Here is a 14531-nt window from a genome sequence, read left to right on the forward strand (position 1 = left end):
AATGATTTATTTGGTGACTATAATTAATTTGTACTTCCTCTGTGAATTGCCTGTTTTTCTATCGTCTTAACATTTTGTAGATTTTTTAATCTTAAAATATGCTGGGTGCTAACCTATGGTCAGTGGACTTTCTTCAATCACTATTTTCAAGTCTTTGATTTTGGTGTCTGTTTCAGCAGGAGACAGAAGCCACATAATATGAACAGGAAGATTTGACAGAAGTATTAACTGTAGGAGTAGATTGGAGTGATGGGGCATATTATCTGTAATGTTTTAAGAAATAAAAATCTGCAAAGCAGTAAAGAGAATAGCAAATCTAGGGAATAGCCACTATCTATGTTCCTTGTGGCTGGATTCCAGAAATCAAGATAACAACCGTGGCTCTTGGGATGAAGCTTGTGAGAGCTGTAAATCCCTTGGCGATGGTGCCAGGGAAGCTATCCATGAGGAGATACTACACCAGTGGCAGTCTGTGAAGTCATCCAACAGGGGGTGCAGGGTAAGGTGACACTGTACTGCTAAGCTATATGCACTGCTAGAGCTGGGCACTGTAAGAATCTACCCAGAACCAGGAAGAGAAGTCCCTCCAGTACCTTCTACTGACAAAACATGCCACCTAGCAAAAGAAGTATTCATATGGCCCAGCTCCATTTTCACCATAATAATGGATGGAGCAGGCAACAAGGGGTAGATTCAAAGCCCTTGTTTCTAAATTTATGAACTTCCACTATACGATATTTCTTTTGCCCTTTGTCAGAACCTCAGTTGGTCAGGTTTCTTCACTTGGTGGAGTGACCCAAATATTCATTACCAAAGGTTCTGAATCCTCTAATTGTCCTACCTGTTTTGGTCGCTGTCATTTTTCATTAACCTTTCCTGTTTCTCCGGTACCCAGAGAATCCCCTGTGTTCCAGATATAGTCCTTGCCTCAATTATGTACCAGCAATACAACCTCCCTTTGGTGATCAGAATTGATCATTCCAGCCAGTGTAGTAAAACCTTTTGCTGCCTGTTGGTTTCGTGGCAAAAGAATCCTGGCCAAGCGGCAGTCTCATCTTAGATCAGTAGGCCCATTGTTGTGTCCCTAGTTGAAGCATCCCTTGGAAACTAAGACCTCCAAACCAGCCCAGTTCGAGATTGCTGGGATGAGAAGTATAATCGTGAGAGGAGCCACTCCCTTTGCCACCCCTTGATCTTGGACCCATATACTCCATCTCAAGCCAGATGCTACCTTTAAGACAGAATTCCATCCTTGCAGGGTGGTGTCTCCCAACTGTTACGCATGAATACTCGGTGAGCTGTTGCACCTTTCAATTAGACCAGCCACTTCTGGGTGTTGGGGTATGTTAATTTCATGAGCTCACTGCAGCATTTCCTTTATTGTGAAGTTGTTTCCTTGGTTAGAAGAAATGCTATAGGAAATGCCATGATGGTGGGTAAGGCATTCTATGAGTATATGACACGGGTCAGCTGGTAATGCTGAAAGAAGCATTATGGACAGGAAGGCAATCCATGTCCAGAATCCATGTCTATTTTAGTGAAGTTGAATCTCTGCCCCATCTATGATAGAAGGGGTCCAATGTAATCAAACTGCCACCAGGTGGATGACTATCACCCATGGGGTTGGTGCCGTACTGTGGCCTTAGTATTGGTCTCAGCTCTTGACAGATTAGGCACTTGTCAGTAGTGCATGCCAGCCTTAGGAAGGGGACGTCTATGTTGTTGAGCCCATTCAAAGCCTCTGGCCCTGCCACCAATGCTATATTGTTCATGGGCGCAGTGAGCAAGCAGTAGGGTAGGTGGGGAATGAGGTTGACTGACACCCACAGAGTACATTATTTTTTGTCCACTGGATTAATAAGAGCCTCCTCTGCTGTGGATGACCTTTGCTGGACATTGACATGGGACACAAATATCTTCACAGTGTGTGACCATTCTCAGAGGTCCATCCACATACCTCTTCCCAGACTTCCTTATCACCAGACTTTCAATCCTGTTTCCTCCTAGTCCTTGGATAACCAAAGCATCAGCCCATGAATCAGTATAGATCTGTAGCTGTGGTCATCTCTCATTCAGACATAATGGACAACCAAATGTACTCTCAAAGTTCTGCTCACAGGGAGGATTTTATTTCACCATTGTCCTTCAGGTCCACCCCTGGTGCTACATATGTCCACTTTTGGGTGGAACCAACATATGCAGACCTATCTATAAAGCAGGCTTGATTTTTTTTTTTTTTTTCTTTTTTGGCCAGCTAGTTGTTAGAGCACCTCAGGTCAGAGGTATGGATTGAGAGAGAAGAGGCAATGGGAGTTGGTATTGAGTCTGAGCCACGTGTTCAAGAACACTATTTTTATCTTGCAGACCAGCTCAAGCAAGCTAAGTCTATTGTATACCATTTCCATTGATGATAGATTGCTGTGCATGCTCAAGTTTATGACTAAGTGGGTCCTACAACACCCAAATCACGATGGGAAGCTCGGGCTACATGATCACCTAATCTCCCTTGGTTAGACATTCAGTCTCTACCAAGGTGCAAAAGGAGAATAGTTATCTTCTGAAGAGGGCAAAGATTTGCTCCAAAATCATAGGGGTCTGCCCTGTGATTCTCCTACTGGTGCTTGACAGAAGCTCCATGCTGTGTCCCTATATTCCCGGACACTTAGTATCATTGGCTCTGTTGGATCATAGGACCTAAATGGCAGAGCAGCTTATACTTTAACTCAAATTCATAACAGGGCCTTCCTGAGTGATTTCCTACTCAAAATTGGTAGTCTTATGGGTGACTCTCTAGGTTGGTTGAAGTAGCACACTCAAATATAGTATATGTTTGCCTTTAAAATCCAAAAAGGCCTACTTAGCGCCATACCTCTTTTTTCATGGTAACATACTGTGAGATGAAGCAATATGTCTTTCATCTTGGGGGTTCATCATGCTCTAAACCCCCAGAAACTTTGTTGCAGTTAAGTTTTGTAGGATTTATCTTTCACCCTCTAGTTCTTACAAGTCTTACTAAGGCACCTAAGTACTTAATACTTCCTGCTCATCGTATCCAATCAGCGTAATTTTGTCAGTGTAGTGGATCAGTGTGATGTTTGTGGAATATCATGATGCTCTAGGTCTCTATGAACTATATCATGACAGAGCAGGAGAACTGACGAAGCCTTGAGGCAAGAATTTGAAGGTATATTATGGCCCTTCCAGGTAAAAGCAAACTGCCTCTTGTGTTCCTTGCAATTTGATATGGAGCAAAAGGCATTATAACAGCATAACAAGTGCCAAGGGCATACTCATTTGCCCCAGTAAAGATACTGCATCTGGAATCACAGCAAGATCCTTTTTGACCCAGCTCCTAGAGAAATGGAAATAAAAACAAAAATAAACAAATGGGACCTAATGAAACTTAAAAGCTTTTGCACAGCAAAGGAAACCATAAACAAGACCAAAAGACAACCCTGAGAATGGGAGAAAATATTTGCAAATGAAGCAACTGACAAAGGATTTATCTCCAAGATTAATGTAAGCAGCTCATGCAGCTCAATAACAAAAAAACAAACAACCCAATCCAAAAATGGGCAGAAGACCTAAATAGACATTTCTCCAAAGAAGATATACAGATTGCCAACAAACACATGAAAGAATGCTCAACATCATTAATCATTAGAGAAATGCAAATCAAAACTACAATGAGATATCATCTCTCACCGGTCAGAATGGCCATCATCAAAAAATCTAGAAACAATAAATGCTGGAGAAGGTGTGGAGAAAAGGGAACACTCTTGCACTGTTGGTGGGAATGTAAATTGATACAGCCACTATGGAGAACAGTATGGAGGTTCCTTAAAAAACTAAAAATATTACTACCATATGACCCAGCAATCCCACTACTGGGCATATACCCTGAGAAAACCATAATTCAAAAAGAGTCATGTACCAAAATGTTCATTGCAGCTCTATTTATAACAGCCAGGATATGGAAGCAACCTAAGTGTCCATCATCGGATGAATGGATAAAGAAGATGTGGCACATATATACAATGGAATATTACTCAGCCATAAAAAGAAACGAAATGGAGTTATTTGTAGTGAGGTGGATGGACCTAGAGTCTGTCATACAGAGTGAAGTAAGTCAGAAAGAAAAACAAATACAGTATGCTAACACTGTGGAATCTAAGGGAAAAAAAAAAAGTCATGAAGAACCTAGTGGCAAGACGGGAATAAAGACACAGACCTACTAGAGAATGGACTTGAGGATATGGGGAGGGGGAAGGGTAAGATGTGACAAAGTGAGAGAGTGGCATGGACATATATACACTACCAAACGTAAAATAGATAGCTAGTGGGAAGCAACCGCATAGCACAGGGAAATCAGCTCTGTGTTTTGTGACCACCTAGAGGTGTGGGATAGGGAGGGCAGGAGGGAGGGAGATGCAAGAGGGAAGAGATATGGGAACATATGTATATGTATAACTGATTCACTTTGTTATAAAGCAGAAACTAACACACCATTGTAAAGCAATTATTCTCCAATAAAGATGTTTAAAAAAAAAGATACTGCATCTGGGATAGCAGCTGCAGTTGGAATCACTACCTGGTTAAGGTGTGTCCTTGCAATTTGATATGGAGCAAAAGGCATTATAACATCATAACAAGTGCCAAGGGCATACTCATTTGCCCCAGCAAAGATACTGCATCTGGGATAGCAGCTGCAGTTGGAATCACTACCTGATTAAGGCGTGAACCTGATAGTCCCTAGTCATTTTCTAAGATCCATCTGTTTTCTGCACAGGCCAAAGTGGTGTGTTAAGTGGTGATGTTAAAAGGTATCACCACCCTCACTTTCAAGTCTTTGATGATGGCATTAATCTCTGCAATTTCCCCAGTTACTGCTTCTAGTTTCTTGACAGAAGGGGGAAGTTCCAGGGGCTTTTCATTATCCCTTCCTACAATAATGAGCCTTTAACTAATGGGTCAGAGAACAATATTCGAATCCTTTCAGTTGCTAATTATGTCTATTCCAATTATATACATTCAGGAAGTAGGGAAATAACCACACTGGGCCAACTGGGTCTACTGTAATTTGGACCTGAGCTAAGCTTCTATCACCTCACTGTAAGCCTCATTTTGACTGGTGAGCCACAGTGGTGTTTTGGGCTCCCAGGAATTAGAATTAATGTAGAGGTAGAATTAATGTAGAGGTAGAATTAATTTAGAGGTAGTACCTAGTAAATGCCAAATGGTCTACATTTTTTTTTTTTTTCCTCTCATGAACAGTCACTCTAGCAAATAATTATAGATCCCTAGGAAAATGGAGGAAGATTTATGGTATGTACCTTCAAGGGGATCTAACCTCCTGTAGTTAAGGGGCCCTGGTCTGTGAATTGACTTAGGCCTGGAATCTGGATGAGAGGCTGTAACTCTTCATTGTGCCTACTCAAGTCAGGTTTTGGCTACCAGAGTTTTTCCTGTGTAGATCAAGCAATATTCTATCAATAGTTGGCTGCCCATAGGATTTCATTCATGGAGATGCATCAACCACCAAAGATCTCTGTGTGCCAAGGCATTTTGACTCCTCATATGTCCCTGCTGCCCTTTATGCTAGATGTCCTACCTTGTCTTGGCAAGTTGGCTTCTGCTACTCTGGAAGTGCATCATCACCACTGAAATGAGAGAGCCCATTTCAACAGCAGTGAGAAACAACAAGATTGTAAATCCAACTGTCTTTGTAATTTAGCATTTTGCACAATTAAAATTTGTACTTGACTTTTAGCAGTATTATCCTCCTAACTGCAAGAAATAAGAGATTTTAAAAGGCTACTATCGAAGCTCTCTGGTTCTCAGGGCCATGATTTGAGCTGGGAATTAAAGGACCTGAGCTTGTCATTTTCTTCCCTAAGTGCTGAAGTGCATTAAAAAAACTCCATCCCGGGGGCTTCCCTGGTGGCGCAGTGGTTGAGAATCTGCCTGCTAATGCAGGGGACACGGGTTCGAGCCCTGGTCTGGGAAGATCCCACATGCCGCGGAGCAACTAGGCCCGTGAGCCACAACTACTGAGCCTGCGCGTCTGGAGCCTGTGCTCCGCAACAAGAGAGGCCACGATAGTGAGAGGCCCGCGCACTGCAATGAAGAGTGGCCCCCGCTTGCCACAACTAGGGAAAGCCCTTGCACAGAAATGACGACCCAACACAGCCAAAAGTAAATAAATAAATTAAAAAAAAAAAACAAAACTCCATCCCACACCACAGTCTTTATGGTCATCGTTACTGCCATGAGAGTCAATGTAGGAGCACTTTAGGTTCCCAAGGTAGTGCTTCAGCAGGTACTTCATCACAGTCTATGACAGGTGGTAGCTTGCTTAATTGTCATTCCACTGTATGCAAAGGATTACACACAGGCTTCCATTTCCCCTTAGCAAGGAGCTCGGCATTGTGTTCAAGCCCAAGGATGTAACCAAACAAATCCCCAAATCCCATCTTTGTGGGTCTGTCTCCTAGGACCACTCTGTTACTGGTATCAGTTCTATATTGGTCGTGGGCCATTTAGGTGGCAGAAATCACATGGAAATCAAACAGGGAAAGTTTAATATAAAGAATTATTTAACAAGGGATTGAAGTAATGGGAGGATTGGCTGGTAAGCAATAGAGTTCTAAAGAATATAGGAATATCAGATACAGGGAGCCGCCACTACCCTCCTGGGCTGACATCCAGACCTCATGGGAGAGGCTGTGGCCAAGGCTGAATGGCAGAGAAGTTCACTGAGGCTGTGAAGCATCCAAAGGGGTGCTGGGGCAGGAGAAGCCCCTTCATAGGAGGTGCCATGCCAGTGGCACTCCACCAGGGAATTGCATGCACCACTGGAGTTGGGCATTGCAGAAGCTGCATGTGCTACAGGAACCTGGTGCTGCAGAAGCCATGCATACTGCAGGAGCCTGCCTAGAGGAGGACCCCAGAACCTGGAAGAGAAACCCTTCTTCCTTCTCCAGGGTCCCTCCAGCACCCTCTACTGACAAAGCTTAACATCTTGCCAGGTGGCAAAGAAGAAATGTTTACAGGGTCCAGATTCATTATTTCATAGAAGACAGTGAAGGATGAATTTGGAGCTGAGAGGTCATAAATCGTAAGTGGTATCATACCTGGTCATATCATGTTGAATTTTTAGTTTTGATGTCAAAGTCATTAATCTTCCTTTTGTTTTTTATGTCCTATTTCAGAAATAAGTTTGTATGTCTGTGCATATGCATGTGTGTGTGCATGTAGATATTTAATCCATTTGGCATTCATTGTGTATAGTGTAAGGTGATGATTTAATCTAATTCAAATAGACCCAACCTTTTCCTTAATTTGAAAAGCTACATGTATCATATATAAATTTATGTATGTAAATATGTTTCTCTTGTCTCTTCTGTTCCATTCATCTATTTATTTATTCCTTTACCCAAGATAAAATTTCCTGTCTGAACAAAAAGACTTGGATTAGGACTTCACAAAAGTCTGAAGAGGGTCTTGCCATTTATAGGGAGAACAAAAAGACTGTTAATAGAGAATCGTGTTCTTAAGTGAAACAAGCAGAAATAAGTGCTTTGAAGTTTCTTTGGATTAATCTCTGTCCTGGTTTTTCACTTGTTAGTAAATACTGTCTGGTAGCAATGCCCTCTCTCCTGGCTCTCTCACCTAATCAGTAACTCTAGAACCCATATTAAGAGGCTGCTCGTTGACCAGAGGCAAGGCCTAGGTTGTAGAAACGCAAATCAGCTCTTATGTTTTAAAATTTAGGGCCAAACCCTACTTCGTCTGGGACAACAACATGTAGTCATCTCAGTCCTTCCATGCTATCTTCACAATACAGATAGTAAAATTTAGATAAAAGGCTTAATGGAATTTAGAATCATTTTTATTCATTCAAATGCTCATAGAAATAAAACTTGGAAAAAGGATATATGATTACCAGTCAGGTCTGAATGGGATTCTGGATGGAGCCATCTTAACTTGAAAAGCTGAAAGTTGAACATTTTCTGCCACATTGGGTAGGAAGACATGGTCAATTCTTTTCTTGTGTTTAATAGGTACCTGCAATATAAATATTAAGTAGATACTGGAGCCTTTAAAAAAGATGGTGAATAATTCTTGTTATAGCATCATTACAAGTCACTGTTGTTAATGAGACCAAGGTCATTGGTTCAGTCTGGGCTAGGCCATTTAGTGTGCCTTCTTGTACATATTTTGCCTCTTGTTATAAAGGGTCAGGAATGAATCCATCAATGGAAAGCCTTTTCCAGCTAAGGAAGGAAAGATATTCCATATTTGGAGTAATCAATAAATTCTTTAATATTTTATCATTTGTGTTAGTGCAGTGTTACTTTTTAAAAGAAAATCATTGGTGTTCTTATATCTCAGCCATGTATAAACTCCTCTCAATCTGTATTTATCTGACTTGTCTCATAGGCCTTATTTAAGAAGTCAGACCTTAGATAGATTTGAAGAGGCCCCAACTAATTTTGTGGCTTTCCTGGACCTCAGCCTTTTTGCTTGGGGTCTCTATACTGTACGCAAGCCAATGGGCCCACAAGACACTTCCTTATTTATTAGAGTTTATTTAGTAGGGTAATGTGGCCAACAATTAGTCTTAGACCATCACCCTTGTAAATCTCTAAAACCTAGTGGATGTCCACTAATGTACTTAAACTACTTAGCAGCTTTCGCAACCATAAGAGTTGTGATCAGCAACCTGCCCCACTGCAGGAACATTTGCTTTGGGGAGTGAAATGGGGATGGAGTGAATCTTAAAAGCCCTTGTGGTCCCATACAAATCAACAGAATGTTGCTTCCTTTTGGAAAGGGCTTTGCAGAAACAAATAGACATACAGTAGAACTTCACCTTTTGCTGAAAGATGACTGCACAGAGATTGGTGGGTCAAGCAAAAGGTGGGCATTGATAATATGGCCCTACTTGGTCAAGGATCTCAATTGGGTATGTTCCTGACCTGCTTCTTCCCTCTCTGTGTGTCTCCCCTTAACTGTGTGTCTAGAAATACTGCAGCAAACTTTTGGTCCACTAACTAGACCATCAGCTTCAAAACAGGCCTTAGGATGGCATATTTTCTCTGACAAAATGATTATATTTCTTCCTCTTAATTTTTCTCAAGGTAAGAGGGGAGGAATTCTTAAATGTGTTGATTAGATATATAAACCTCTGGAGGGGATTCTGAAAAACAGTGGAGCAAAGAGTGTAATACTTATTAAAGTAGTACAGAGAGGGCAGTGGAAGAGGATGCAAATAGTGTTTTACATAAGCTAAGAGCTGAAATATTTAAAAAAAAATTCTTCAAATATGTGCTATACTTCAAACTAATCTGTATTCCAAGAATTTCTTTGGAGGGTAGATTTCTCACGTGTTTTAAGATGACTTCTGAAATTCTTTATTTCTGCTCTGCCGAGGAACTCAGATAAAGGCTCTGATGCTGCTAGTTAATTATTGTAGATGATCAAAAAAAACATTCAGAGACAGAACACAGCAAGGTGTTGGTACTGACTTTCATACCCATTTACTGAATTGTAATTGAGTAAGTGCTTTTGGACTTAATTGTTTCAACATCAGAATTTTATTACTGAGGAGTGATGTCATCAAGATGGCAGAGTAGGAAGCCCTAGACCCTCCTTCCCGCATAAACACACTGATTCAGCAACAATTCATGGACAAATTCCCTTTGTGAGAAATCCAGAATTTTATTTTCTAAGACCCAACCACTAAGATAAGGTCCTGATACACAATTTTTTTAATGTAAGTTTGAAGTGACCCTAAATCCATAATTTCATATTTACATTTTTCATTGTTTCATATACATAATCAAATTTATCATTACTTACAGTCTTTGGCCTTTGAATCCTTCTTGTTATTTTACTGCCCATGAGGTGAGTCTTTTTAAAAGGTGTTGCTGGGTGTCTCTGGATGATGTGGAAGCAGAACTTAGGGAGTAGTGAGCCTGGGATATAAGGCCTATAATGTGAAAAATGTTAAATTGTATCTCTGGTTACAATGTACAGGCCTAGATTTAATTCATAAAATTTTAGAGCTTAAAATGGGCCTCTGATCCAGCTTCATCAGTTTTGAGTGAAGATGTCAAAACTTGGATGGAGTCTTTTGCCTGAGGGTCCATGACCAAGTGAAAGAGAAAGAGATGATGGGTTACTTGGACCTGTGGGTAGAAGTGGACAGACTGAGATACTCACATTAATAGGACTTAGTAATTAATTAGATTTACAGAGTGAGGAAGAATAGCTCTCAGATTTCTGGCTCAACTGGTCAGATATTAACTTTATTTTATGGTGGATTTTATGATGATGGCACATACATGCTCAACAAGTCATTGTTGGTTACAAGATCAGAAGGATAGATGTGTGGGAAATATGAGTGTATAGAGAGGAAGCAGATAAAGATTAGCTCAAGGCCCCTGAGAAGACAGAAGCCCATGGGATGCTGTTCACAGCAATTGTCCCAAGGAAGAAAGGGGGGACCTTTTCCATTTTAACAGGAGGGAAGGAGAAGCAGCTGAGTATAGATGTAGGTAGGCTGGGGACAAGAAGTAGAGGGAGTTCCCATCTGATAGGGGAGGAGGACAGTGTCTGAAAGTCTGAAGAGACCAGGAAGATTTAAAATAGTTGCTGCATTATAATAACTTTAAATAGAATATAATCTATAAACATATTGAATCACTATGTTGTACACCTGAATCTAATATGATACTGTAAATCAACTATACTTCAATTAAAAATAAGTGAAATAAAATAAGATAAAATAGCTGCTGTGAAGAGGAGGAGAGAGTGAGCTGACCCTACCCTTGGCTCCAGGGGAGAACATGTGAGCCAGGCCTAAGCCCACCAGGCATCTCAGTCTCTGGCTTCAGTGATCTGTTCAAAATTGGTCACATGACCTGAGTCAGCCCAGTCAGAGCTCGATTCTTTTTAACTGTCCCCTCTCCACACCCCACTCTTGCCATGCGAGCTTGAACAGAGGATGGAAGCTACAGGGGTGGCAGCCATCTTGCTTCCCAAGGGCTCCACTTCCCGCCTGGTCCCAGCCTGCTCAGGGCCCAGAGATGCAGAGAGAAATCAGTCCTCAAGAAATAGTTCAAACCTTGATCGCGCCCATATGGATCAATGGAATGGAATAGAGAGCCCAGAAATAAACCCACACATCTATGATCAATTAATCTTTGACAAAGGAGGCAAGAATATACAATGGAGAAAAGACAGTCTTTTCAGCAAGTGGTGGGAGAGCTGGGCAGCTACATGTAAATCAGTGAAGTTATTAGAACACTCCCTCACACCATACACAAAAATAAACTCAAAACGGCTTAAAGACTTAAGTATAAGACATGACACCATAAAACTCCTAGAAGAGAACATAGCCAAACATTCTCTGACATAAATTGTAGCAATGTTTTCTTAGGTCAGACTCCCAAGGCAATAGAAATAAAAGCAAAAATAAACAAATGGGACCTAATCAAACTTTAAGCTTTTGCACAGCAAAGGAAACCATAAACAAAACAAAAAGACAACCTACAGACTGGGAGAAAATATTTGTAAACGATGTGATTGACAAGGGCTTAATTTCCAAAATGTACAAACAGCTCATACAACTCAATAACAAAAAACCAACCCAATCAAAAAGTGGACAGAAGACTTAAATAGACATTTCTCCAAAGAAGATGTACAGATGGCCAGCAGGCACATGAAAAGATACTCAACATGGCCAATTATTAGAAAAATGCAAATCAAAACTACAGTGAGGTATCACCTCACACCAGTCAGAATGGCCACCATCAAAAAGTCTACAAATAATAAATGCTGGAGAGCGTGTGGAGAAAAGGGAGCCCTCCTACACTGTTGGTAGGAATGTAAATTGGTACAGCCAGTATGGAAAACAGTATGGAAGATCCTTAAAAAGCTAAAAAATAGTTGCCATATGATCCAGCAATCCCACTCCTGGGCATATACCCAGAGAAAACTATAATTTGAAAAGACACATGCACCCCAACGTTCATAGCAGCACTATTTACAATAGAGAAGACGTGGAAGCAACCTAAATGCCCATCAACAGATGAATGGATAAAGAAGATGTGAGATTATATATATATATATATATATATATATATATATACACGCACACACACACACATACACAATGAAATACTACTCAGTTATTAAAAAAGGATGAAATAAAGCCATTTGCAGCAACGTGGATGGACCTAGAGATTGTCATACTAAGTGAAGTAGGTCAGACAGAGAAAGACAAATATGATATCACTTATATATGGAATCTAAAATATGATACAAATGAACTTCTTTACAAACCAGAAATAGACCCACAGTTGTAGAAAACAAATTTCTGGTTAGCAGAGGGGAAAGGTTGGGGGGAAGGGGTAAATTAGGAGTTTGAGATTAGTAGATACTAACTACTGTATATAAAATAGATAAACAACGAAGTCCTACTGTATAGCACAGGGAACAAGATTCAATATCTTGTAATAAACTAATGCAAAAGAATATGAAAAAGAATATATATATATACACATATGTGTATATATATATATATATATACACATGTGTGTATATATATATATATACACATATGTGTATATATATATATATACACATATGTATATATATATATATATATATATCTCTGAATGAACTTGCTGTACACCAGAAAACTAACACAACATTGTAAATCAATAAAAATTCAAAAAATAAAAACGAATCTCCATCAAGCCAGCTTAAGCCAATCCATCTCTGAGCATTTCAGTTTTGTGAGCCAGTTGATTTCATTTTTTTCCTTAAGCATTTTGAGAGTAACTGCACTAGAACAAATTGTAATTTCTCAGGAGTTACAAGATCCTAAGGGGAATCCATGTTAATGCTAAGTAAAGAGAACTTGCCCCTTAATTCTGCTTCTGCTGGGAGGCAGGGAGGCTGCTGTGACCACCTCTACAGAAAGGAGACAGACCTGGGTCACCTCACGCTTCTGGCTAGACATCTGAGAAAGGAGTGGTAATGGCTGACTTTTACCTTTTAGCACCAATAGTATAGGTAATATCTGGCTCTCCTCTTGCAGTGCTTGGTACTAAATTTAGACAGGTATGACCTCTGATGAATCTACACTGTGGAAAGGGAATGTTGCCTGCCATTCCAGTAAATGAAGAATGTTGCCTGCCATTCCAGTAAATGAAGAATGTTGCCTGCCATCAAGCCATCAGCTACTGCAGTCCTACGCCCCTCAGTGTGCCCTGAGGGGAATTTAGGATGGAGAAAAACAGGAAACTTTCTGTGCTCTGGAAGCTGGCCCTAGATGGTTAAGATGCATATCTAGGGAATAATTTCAGTGAGCCCAGACTCTTGCATCTTCCCATACATAGAAAAGCACGAAAATCATTAACTTTTTTTTGTGATTAGCAGTAATCTTATGATGTTCAACTACATGGTTTGTTTTTCAGCAAAACTCCTCTATATCCTGGATCCTTCTCTACCTCTTCAGAGCAGTTCCTCAGAGCTATCTGAGAGGCTGTCTCCTGGGCTACAGTCCTTAGTAAGCTCCCCAAATAAAACTTAACTTGCAGCTTTTAGGTTGTGCATTTTTCTTCAGTAGACAACATGTAGAAGGTCCTAAGCAAACCGCCTCCCGTCGCTGCAGAAGGGGACAGATGGGGGCTGAGACTTGGGAGTAACTTCTACCTCTGCTTCCTGAAAGAGAGGCTTCTCTTTTACTCCTGCCGTGTCCCCAATCCTGGGAATTAGGGTTCTCCCCACCTGCCTCCTGCCCCACTCTGGTCCTTCTCTGTAAATGTGCAGGTCTTAGAGGACACAGATGGCAGTTTGAGAGGACATGTTAACTCGGAAAGGAATTTAAAAGATGCTTGGCTGGGCTGGAGGCAAAGGGGAAAGGGAGAAACAAAAAACCCCAGGGAGGGTGGAGAGGAGAGTGCAAGGTACAGAACCACTCAGGGTGGGTGGTCAAAATAGGGCCCTTGGGCGCTCTTGATATGCTTCCTCTCTGGACCTGGGCTGGGGTGGGGGACGCCAGCCCCGCAGTCAGTGCCCAGGCAGCAGGCACCGGCAGGCAGGAGCACCCTTGGGCTTTACCAACAAGCCCAGCCTTGTTCTTAGAAAACCCAAACTATCTTGACCTTTGAAAATAATCTTTCTGCTTCTGACAGACTGTTTTCTTACATCATTCACACTGTAAGTAGCCAAAAGGAAACACATAAAGGAGGACACACATATATGAAAGTGTAATAGCTAACATTTGCACAATGACCTAGTGCTACTACACTCTGTGGCAGACACACATTGTTTCATAGAGTCCTCAGAATACACCTTTGAGGTGGGTATTTTTCAGAGAGGTGAATTAACCTGTCCAAGGTCACACAGCTAGTAGTGACAGAGGAAGGATTTGAACCTTGGCTGTCTTACCCCGAAGTCCATACCCTCAACCACCAGCTATGCTATGGAACAGAAAGGAGGAGCTTGGCTGAGCT

The 14531-nt window shown here is 41.1% G+C and overlaps 1 pseudogene; it reads right to left on the reverse strand.

Moving 5' to 3' along the window:
- Nucleotides 1-2560: 2560 nt before the first annotated feature.
- Nucleotides 2561-14531, reverse strand: part of LOC137769546 (coiled-coil domain-containing protein 162-like) — a 43325-nt pseudogene continuing 31354 nt past the window's right edge.

This window comes from Eschrichtius robustus, chromosome 9, assembly GCF_028021215.1.
Source record: "Eschrichtius robustus isolate mEscRob2 chromosome 9, mEscRob2.pri, whole genome shotgun sequence".
Classification (NCBI taxonomy): Eukaryota; Metazoa; Chordata; class Mammalia; order Artiodactyla; family Eschrichtiidae; genus Eschrichtius; species Eschrichtius robustus.